The sequence below is a fragment of the Strix aluco genome, unplaced genomic scaffold, assembly GCF_031877795.1.
Source record: "Strix aluco isolate bStrAlu1 unplaced genomic scaffold, bStrAlu1.hap1 HAP1_SCAFFOLD_33, whole genome shotgun sequence".
Classification (NCBI taxonomy): Eukaryota; Metazoa; Chordata; class Aves; order Strigiformes; family Strigidae; genus Strix; species Strix aluco.
Window position 1 is genome coordinate 2,539,635 of NW_027436647.1, and position 9,724 is coordinate 2,549,358.

Here is a 9,724-nt window from a genome sequence, read left to right on the forward strand (position 1 = left end):
CCAGGCACAGAGAAGGTGCTAGCAGGGAATTCTCTGCCTGCCTTTCCCCAGTGCTCTGCAAGCTCTCCAGGACAACATAGAATCTGGGGCTCTGTGCTTTCTTTCCTTCTGAACAAGTGTTACTGTTTTCTGCACAAAAGCGATTCTGCGAAGCAATGTGAACAGGCACAGAGAAGGTGCTATCAGGGAATTCTCTGCCTGCCTTTCCCCAGTGCTCTGCAAGCTCTCCAGGACAACATAAAATCTGGGGCACTGTGCTTTCTTTCCTTCTGAACAAGTGTTACTGTTTTCTGCACAAAAGCGATTCTTGCGAAGCAATGTGAACACTTCTGCTTCCCAGGCACAGAGAAGGTGCTAGCAGGGAATTCTCTGCCTGCCTTTCCCCAGTGCTCTGCAAGCTCTCCAGGACAACATAGAATCTGGGGCTCTGTGCTTTCTTTCGTTCTGAACAAGTGTTACTGTTTTCTGCACAAAAGCGATTCTGCAAAGCAATGTGAACAGGCACAGAGAAGGTGCTAGCAGGGAATTCTCTGCCTGCCTTTCCCCAGTGCTCTGCAAGCTCTCCAGGACAACATAGAATCTGGGGCTCTGTGCTTTCTTTCCTTCTGAACAAGTGTTAGTGTTTTCTGTACAAAAGCGATTCTTGCGAAGCAATGTGAACACTTCTGCTTCCCAGGCACAGAGAAGGTGCTATCAGGGAATTCTCTGCCTGCCTTTCCCCAGTGCTCTGCAAGCTCTCCAGGACAACATAGAATCTGGGGCTCTGTGCTTTCTTTCCTTCTGAACAAGTGTTACTGTTTTCTGCACAAAAGCGATTCTGCAAAGCAATGTGAACAGGCACAGAGAAGGTGCTATCAGGGAATTCTCTGCCTGCCTTTCCCCAGTGCTCTGCAAGCTCTCCAGGACAACATAGAATCTGGGGCTCTGTGCTTTCTTTCCTTCTGAACAAGTGTTACTGTTTTCTGCACAAAAGCGATTCTGCGAAGCAATGTGAACACTTCTGCTTCCCAGGCACAGAGAAGGTGCTAGCAAGGAATTCTCTGCCTGCCTTTCCCCAGTGCTCTGCAAGCTCTCCAGGACAACATAGAATCTGGGGCTCTGTGCTTTCTTTCGTTCTGAACAAGTGTTACTGTTTTCTGCACAAAAGCGATTCTGCGAACCAATGTGAACACTTCTGCTTCCCAGGCACAGAGAAGGTGCTAGCAAGGAATTCTCTGCCTGCCTTTCCCCAGTGCTCTAAAAGCTCTCCAGGACAACATAAAATCTGGGGCTCTGTGCTTTCTTTCCTTCTGAACAAGTGTTAGTGTTTTCTGCACAAAAGCGATTCTTGCGAAGCAATGTGAACACTTCTGCTTCCCAGGCACAGAGAAGGTGCTATCAGGGAATTCTCTGCCTGCCTTTCCCCAGTGCTCTGCAAGCTCTCCAGGACAACATAGAATCTGGGGCTCTGTGCTTTCTTTCCTTCTGAACAAGTGTTACTGTTTTCTGCACAAAAGCGATTCTGCAAAGCAATGTGAACAGGCACAGAGAAGGTGCTAGCAGGGAATTCTCTGCCTGCCTTTCCCCAGTGCTCTGCAAGCTCTCCAGGACAACATAGAATCTGGGGCTCTGTGCTTTCTTTCCTTCTGAACAAGTGTTACTGTTTTCTGCACAAAAGCGATTCTGCGAAGCAATGTGAACACTTCTGCTTCCCAGGCACAGAGAAGGTGCTAGCAAGGAATTCTCTGCCTGCCTTTCCCCAGTGCTCTGCAAGCTCTCCAGGACAACATAGAATCTGGGGCTCTATGCTTTCTTTCCTTCTGAACAAGTGTTACTGTTTTCTGCACAAAAGCGATTCTGCGAAGCAATGTGAACACTTCTGCTTCCCAGGCACAGAGAAGGTGCTATCAGGGAATTCTCTGCCTGCCTTTCCCCAGTGCTCTGCAAGCTCTCCAGGACAACATAGAATCTGGGGCTCTGTGCTTTCTTTCCTTCTGAACAAGTGTTACTGTTTTCTGCACAAAAGCGATTCTGCGAAGCAATGTGAACAGGCACAGAGAAGGTGCTAGCAGGGAATTCTCTGCCTGCCTTTCCCCAGTGCTCTGCAAGCTCTCCAGGACAACATAGAATCTGGGGCTCTGTGCTTTCTTTCCTTCTGAACAAGTGTTACTGTTTTCTGCACAAAAGCGATTCTGCGAAGCAATGTGAACACTTCTGCTTCCCAGGCACAGAGAAGGTGCTAGCAAGGATTTCTCTGCCTGCCTTTCCCCAGTGCTCTGCAAGCTCTCCAGGACAACATAAAATCTGGGGCTCTGTGCTTTCTTTCCTTCTGAACAAGTGTTAGTGTTTTCTGCACAAAAGCGATTATGCGAAGCAATGTGAACACTTCTGCTTCCCAGGCACAGAGAAGGTGCTAGCAAGGAATTCTCTGCCTGCCTTTCCCCAGTGCTCTGCAAGCTCTCCAGGACAACATAAAATCTGGGGCTCTGTGCTTTCTTTCCTTCTGAACAAGTGTTACTGTTTTCTGCACAAAAGCGATTCTTGCGAAGCAATGTGAACACTTCTGCTTCCCAGGCACAGAGAAGGTGCTAGCAGGGAATTCTCTGCCTGCCTTTCCCCAGTGCTCTGCAAGCTCTCCAGGACAACATAGAATCTGGGGCTCTGTGCTTTCTTTCCTTCTGAACAAGTGTTACTGTTTTCTGCACAAAAGCGATTCTGCGAAGCAATGTGAACAGGCACAGAGAAGGTGCTATCAGGGAATTCTCTGCCTGCCTTTCCCCAGTGCTCTGCAAGCTCTCCAGGACAACATAAAATCTGGGGCACTGTGCTTTCTTTCCTTCTGAACAAGTGTTACTGTTTTCTGCACAAAAGCGATTCTTGCGAAGCAATGTGAACACTTCTGCTTCCCAGGCACAGAGAAGGTGCTAGCAGGGAATTCTCTGCCTGCCTTTCCCCAGTGCTCTGCAAGCTCTCCAGGACAACATAGAATCTGGGGCTCTGTGCTTTCTTTCGTTCTGAACAAGTGTTACTGTTTTCTGCACAAAAGCGATTCTGCAAAGCAATGTGAACAGGCACAGAGAAGGTGCTAGCAGGGAATTCTCTGCCTGCCTTTCCCCAGTGCTCTGCAAGCTCTCCAGGACAACATAGAATCTGGGGCTCTGTGCTTTCTTTCCTTCTGAACAAGTGTTAGTGTTTTCTGTACAAAAGCGATTCTTGCGAAGCAATGTGAACACTTCTGCTTCCCAGGCACAGAGAAGGTGCTATCAGGGAATTCTCTGCCTGCCTTTCCCCAGTGCTCTGCAAGCTCTCCAGGACAACATAGAATCTGGGGCTCTGTGCTTTCTTTCCTTCTGAACAAGTGTTACTGTTTTCTGCACAAAAGCGATTCTGCAAAGCAATGTGAACAGGCACAGAGAAGGTGCTATCAGGGAATTCTCTGCCTGCCTTTCCCCAGTGCTCTGCAAGCTCTCCAGGACAACATAGAATCTGGGGCTCTGTGCTTTCTTTCCTTCTGAACAAGTGTTACTGTTTTCTGCACAAAAGCGATTCTGCGAAGCAATGTGAACACTTCTGCTTCCCAGGCACAGAGAAGGTGCTAGCAAGGAATTCTCTGCCTGCCTTTCCCCAGTGCTCTGCAAGCTCTCCAGGACAACATAGAATCTGGGGCTCTGTGCTTTCTTTCGTTCTGAACAAGTGTTACTGTTTTCTGCACAAAAGCGATTCTGCGAACCAATGTGAACACTTCTGCTTCCCAGGCACAGAGAAGGTGCTAGCAAGGAATTCTCTGCCTGCCTTTCCCCAGTGCTCTAAAAGCTCTCCAGGACAACATAAAATCTGGGGCTCTGTGCTTTCTTTCCTTCTGAACAAGTGTTAGTGTTTTCTGCACAAAAGCGATTCTTGCGAAGCAATGTGAACACTTCTGCTTCCCAGGCACAGAGAAGGTGCTATCAGGGAATTCTCTGCCTGCCTTTCCCCAGTGCTCTGCAAGCTCTCCAGGACAACATAGAATCTGGGGCTCTGTGCTTTCTTTCCTTCTGAACAAGTGTTACTGTTTTCTGCACAAAAGCGATTCTGCAAAGCAATGTGAACAGGCACAGAGAAGGTGCTAGCAGGGAATTCTCTGCCTGCCTTTCCCCAGTGCTCTGCAAGCTCTCCAGGACAACATAGAATCTGGGGCTCTGTGCTTTCTTTCCTTCTGAACAAGTGTTACTGTTTTCTGCACAAAAGCGATTCTGCGAAGCAATGTGAACACTTCTGCTTCCCAGGCACAGAGAAGGTGCTAGCAAGGAATTCTCTGCCTGCCTTTCCCCAGTGCTCTGCAAGCTCTCCAGGACAACATAGAATCTGGGGCTCTATGCTTTCTTTCCTTCTGAACAAGTGTTACTGTTTTCTGCACAAAAGCGATTCTGCGAAGCAATGTGAACACTTCTGCTTCCCAGGCACAGAGAAGGTGCTAGCAAGGAATTCTCTGCCTGCCTTTCCCCAGTGCTCTAAAAGCTCTCCAGGACAACATAAAATCTGGGGCTCTGTGCTTTCTTTCCTTCTGAACAAGTGTTAGTGTTTTCTGCACAAAAGCGATTCTTGCGAAGCAATGTGAACACTTCTGCTTCCCAGGCACAGAGAAGGTGCTAGCAGGGAATTCTCTGCCTGCCTTTCCCCAGTGCTCTGCAAGCTCTCCAGGACAACATAGAATCTGGGGCTCTGTGCTTTCTTTCCTTCTGAACAAGTGTTACTGTTTTCTGCACAAAAGCGATTCTGCGAAGCAATGTGAACAGGCACAGAGAAGGTGCTATCAGGGAATTCTCTGCCTGCCTTTCCCCAGTGCTCTGCAAGCTCTCCAGGACAACATAGAATCTGGGGCTCTGTGCTTTCTTTCCTTCTGAACAAGTGTTACTGTTTTCTGCACAAAAGCGATTCTGCGAAGCAATGTGAACAGGCACAGAGAAGGTGCTAGCAGGGAATTCTCTGCCTGCCTTTCCCCAGTGCTCTGCAAGCTCTCCAGGACAACATAGAATCTGGGGCTCTGTGCTTTCTTTCCTTCTGAACAAGTGTTACTGTTTTCTGCACAAAAGCGATTCTGCGAAGCAATGTGAACACTTCTGCTTCCCAGGCACAGAGAAGGTGCTAGCAGGGAATTCTCTGCCTGCCTTTCCCCAGTGCTCTGCAAGCTCTCCAGGACAACATAGAATCTGGGGCTCTGTGCTTTCTTTCGTTCTGAACAAGTGTTACTGTTTTCTGCACAAAAGCGATTCTGCAAAGCAATGTGAACAGGCACAGAGAAGGTGCTAGCAGGGAATTCTCTGCCTGCCTTTCCCCAGTGCTCTGCAAGCTCTCCAGGACAACATAGAATCTGGGGCTCTGTGCTTTCTTTCCTTCTGAACAAGTGTTAGTGTTTTCTGTACAAAAGCGATTCTTGCGAAGCAATGTGAACACTTCTGCTTCCCAGGCACAGAGAAGGTGCTATCAGGGAATTCTCTGCCTGCCTTTCCCAGTGCTCTGCAAGCTCTCCAGGACAACATAGAATCTGGGGCTCTGTGCTTTCTTTCCTTCTGAACAAGTGTTACTGTTTTCTGCACAAAAGCGATTCTGCAAAGCAATGTGAACAGGCACAGAGAAGGTGCTATCAGGGAATTCTCTGCCTGCCTTTCCCCAGTGCTCTGCAAGCTCTCCAGGACAACATAGAATCTGGGGCTCTGTGCTTTCTTTCCTTCTGAACAAGTGTTACTGTTTTCTGCACAAAAGCGATTCTGCGAAGCAATGTGAACACTTCTGCTTCCCAGGCACAGAGAAGGTGCTAGCAAGGAATTCTCTGCCTGCCTTTCCCCAGTGCTCTGCAAGCTCTCCAGGACAACATAGAATCTGGGGCTCTGTGCTTTCTTTCCTTCTGAACAAGTGTTACTGTTTTCTGCACAAAAGCGATTCTGCGAACCAATGTGAACACTTCTGCTTCCCAGGCACAGAGAAGGTGCTAGCAAGGAATTCTCTGCCTGCCTTTCCCCAGTGCTCTAAAAGCTCTCCAGGACAACATAAAATCTGGGGCTCTGTGCTTTCTTTCCTTCTGAACAAGTGTTAGTGTTTTCTGCACAAAAGCGATTCTTGCGAAGCAATGTGAACACTTCTGCTTCCCAGGCACAGAGAAGGTGCTATCAGGGAATTCTCTGCCTGCCTTTCCCCAGTGCTCTGCAAGCTCTCCAGGACAACATAGAATCTGGGGCTCTGTGCTTTCTTTCGTTCTGAACAAGTGTTACTGTTTTCTGCACAAAAGCGATTCTGCAAAGCAATGTGAACAGGCACAGAGAAGGTGCTAGCAGGGAATTCTCTGCCTGCCTTTCCCCAGTGCTCTGCAAGCTCTCCAGGACAACATAAAATCTGGGGCTCTGTGCTTTCTTTCCTTCTGAACAAGTGTTAGTGTTTTCTGCACAAAAGCGATTCTTGCGAAGCAATGTGAACACTTCTGCTTCCCAGGCACAGAGAAGGTGCTATCAGGGAATTCTCTGCCTGCCTTTCCCCAGTGCTCTGCAAGCTCTCCAGGACAACATAGAATCTGGGGCTCTGTGCTTTCTTTCCTTCTGAACAAGTGTTACTGTTTTCTGCACAAAAGCGATTCTGCAAAGCAATGTGAACAGGCACAGAGAAGGTGCTATCAGGGAATTCTCTGCCTGCCTTTCCCCAGTGCTCTGCAAGCTCTCCAGGACAACATAGAATCTGGGGCTCTGTGCTTTCTTTCCTTCTGAACAAGTGTTACTGTTTTCTGCACAAAAGCGATTCTGCGAAGCAATGTGAACACTTCTGCTTCCCAGGCACAGAGAAGGTGCTATCAGGGAATTCTCTGCCTGCCTTTCCCCAGTGCTCTGCAAGCTCTCCAGGACAACATAGAATCTGGGGCTCTATGCTTTCTTTCCTTCTGAACAAGTGTTACTGTTTTCTGCACAAAAGCGATTCTGCGAAGCAATGTGAACACTTCTGCTTCCCAGGCACAGAGAAGGTGCTAGCAAGGAATTCTCTGCCTGCCTTTCCCCAGTGCTCTAAAAGCTCTCCAGGACAACATAAAATCTGGGGCTCTGTGCTTTCTTTCCTTCTGAACAAGTGTTAGTGTTTTCTGCACAAAAGCGATTCTTGCGAAGCAATGTGAACACTTCTGCTTCCCAGGCACAGAGAAGGTGCTAGCAGGGAATTCTCTGCCTGCCTTTCCCCAGTGCTCTGCAAGCTCTCCAGGACAACATAGAATCTGGGGCTCTGTGCTTTCTTTCCTTCTGAACAAGTGTTACTGTTTTCTGCACAAAAGCGATTCTGCGAAGCAATGTGAACAGGCACAGAGAAGGTGCTATCAGGGAATTCTCTGCCTGCCTTTCCCCAGTGCTCTGCAAGCTCTCCAGGACAACATAGAATCTGGGGCTCTGTGCTTTCTTTCGTTCTGAACAAGTGTTACTGTTTTCTGCACAAAAGCGATTCTGCAAAGCAATGTGAACACTTCTGCTTCCCAGGCACAGAGAAGGTGCTAGCAGGGAATTCTCTGCCTGCCTTTCCCCAGTGCTCTGCAAGCTCTCCAGGACAACATAGAATCTGGGGCTCTGTGCTTTCTTTCCTTCTGAACAAGTGTTAGTGTTTTCTGCACAAAAGCGTTTCTGCGAACAAATGTGAACAGGCACAGAGAAGGTGCTAGCAGGGAATTCTCTGCCTGCCTTTCCCCAGTGCTCTGCAAGCTCTCCAGGACAACATAAAATCTGGGGCTCTGTGCTTTCTTTCGTTCTGAACAAGTGTTACTGTTTTCTGCACAAAAGCGATTCTTGCGAAGCAATGTGAACACTTCTGCTTCCCAGGCACAGAGAAGGTGCTATCAGGGAATTCTCTGCCTGCCTTTCCCCAGTGCTCTGCAAGCTCTCCAGGACAACATAGAATCTGGGGCTCTGTGCTTTCTTTCCTTCTGAACAAGTGTTACTGTTTTCTGCACAAAAGCGATTCTTGCGAAGCAATGTGAACACTTCTGCTTCCCAGGCACAGAGAAGGTGCTAGCAGGGAATTCTCTGCCTGCCTTTCCCCAGTGCTCTGCAAGCTCTCCAGGACAACATAGAATCTGGGGCTCTGTGCTTTCTTTCGTTCTGAACAAGTGTTACTGTTTTCTGCACAAAAGCGATTCTGCGAAGCAATGTGAACAGGCACAGAGAAGGTGCTATCAGGGAATTCTCTGCCTGCCTTTCCCCAGTGCTCTGCAAGCTCTCCAGGACAACATAGAATCTGGGGCTCTGTGCTTTCTTTCGTTCTGAACAACTGTTACTGTTTTCTGCACAAAAGCGATTCTGCGAAGCAATGTGAACACTTCTGCTTCCCAGGCACAGAGAAGGTGCTATCAGGGAATTCTCTGCCTGCCTTTCCCCAGTGCTCTGCAAGCTCTCCAGGACAACATAGAATCTGGGGCTCTGTGCTTTCTTTCGTTCTGAACAAGTGTTACTGTTTTCTGCACAAAAGCGATTCTGCGAAGCAATGTGAACAGGCACAGAGAAGGTGCTATCAGGGAATTCTCTGCCTGCCTTTCCCCAGTGCTCTGCAAGCTCTCCAGGACAACATAAAATCTGGGGCTCTGTGCTTTCTTTCCTTCTGAACAAGTGTTAGTGTTTTCTGCACAAAAGCGATTCTTGCGAAGCAATGTGAACACTTCTGCTTCCCAGGCACAGAGAAGGTGCTATCAGGGAATTCTCTGCCTGCCTTTCCCCAGTGCTCTGCAAGCTCTCCAGGACAACATAAAATCTGGGGCTCTGTGCTTTCTTTCCTTCTGAACAAGTGTTACTGTTTTCTGCACAAAAGCGATTCTTGCGAAGCAATGTGAACACTTCTGCTTCCCAGGCACAGAGAAGGTGCTATCAGGGAATTCTCTGCCTGCCTTTCCCCAGTGCTCTGCAAGCTCTCCAGGACAACATAGAATCTGGGGCTCTGTGCTTTCTTTCCTTCTGAACAAGTGTTACTGTTTTCTGCACAAAAGCGATTCTGCGAAGCAATGTGAACAGGCACAGAGAAGGTGCTATCAGGGAATTCTCTGCCTGCCTTTCCCCAGTGCTCTGCAAGCTCTCCAGGACAACATAAAATCTGGGGCTCTGTGCTTTCTTTCCTTCTGAACAAGTGTTACTGTTTTCTGCACAAAAGCGATTCTTGCGAAGCAATGTGAACACTTCTGCTTCCCAGGCACAGAGAAGGTGCTATCAGGGAATTCTCTGCCTGCCTTTCCCCAGTGCTCTGCAAGCTCTCCAGGACAACATAGAATCTGGGGCTCTGTGCTTTCTTTCGTTCTGAACAAGTGTTACTGTTTTCTGCACAAAAGCGATTCTGCAAAGCAATGTGAACACTTCTGCTTCCCAGGCACAGAGAAGGTGCTAGCAGGGAATTCTCTGCCTGCCTTTCCCCAGTGCTCTGCAAGCTCTCCAGGACAACATAGAATCTGGGGCTCTGTGCTTTCTTTCCTTCTGAACAAGTGTTACTGTTTTCTGCACAAAAGCGATTCTGCGAAGCAATGTGAACAGGCACAGAGAAGGTGCTATCAGGGAATTCTCTGCCTGCCTTTCCCCAGTGCTCTGCAAGCTCTCCAGGACAACATAAAATCTGGGGCTCTGTGCTTTCTTTCCTTCTGAACAAGTGTTACTGTTTTCTGCACAAAAGCGATTCTTGCGAAGCTATGTGAACACTTCTGCTTCCCAGGCACACAGAAGGTGCTAGCAAGGAATTCTCTGCCTGCCTTTCCCCAGTGCTCTGCAAG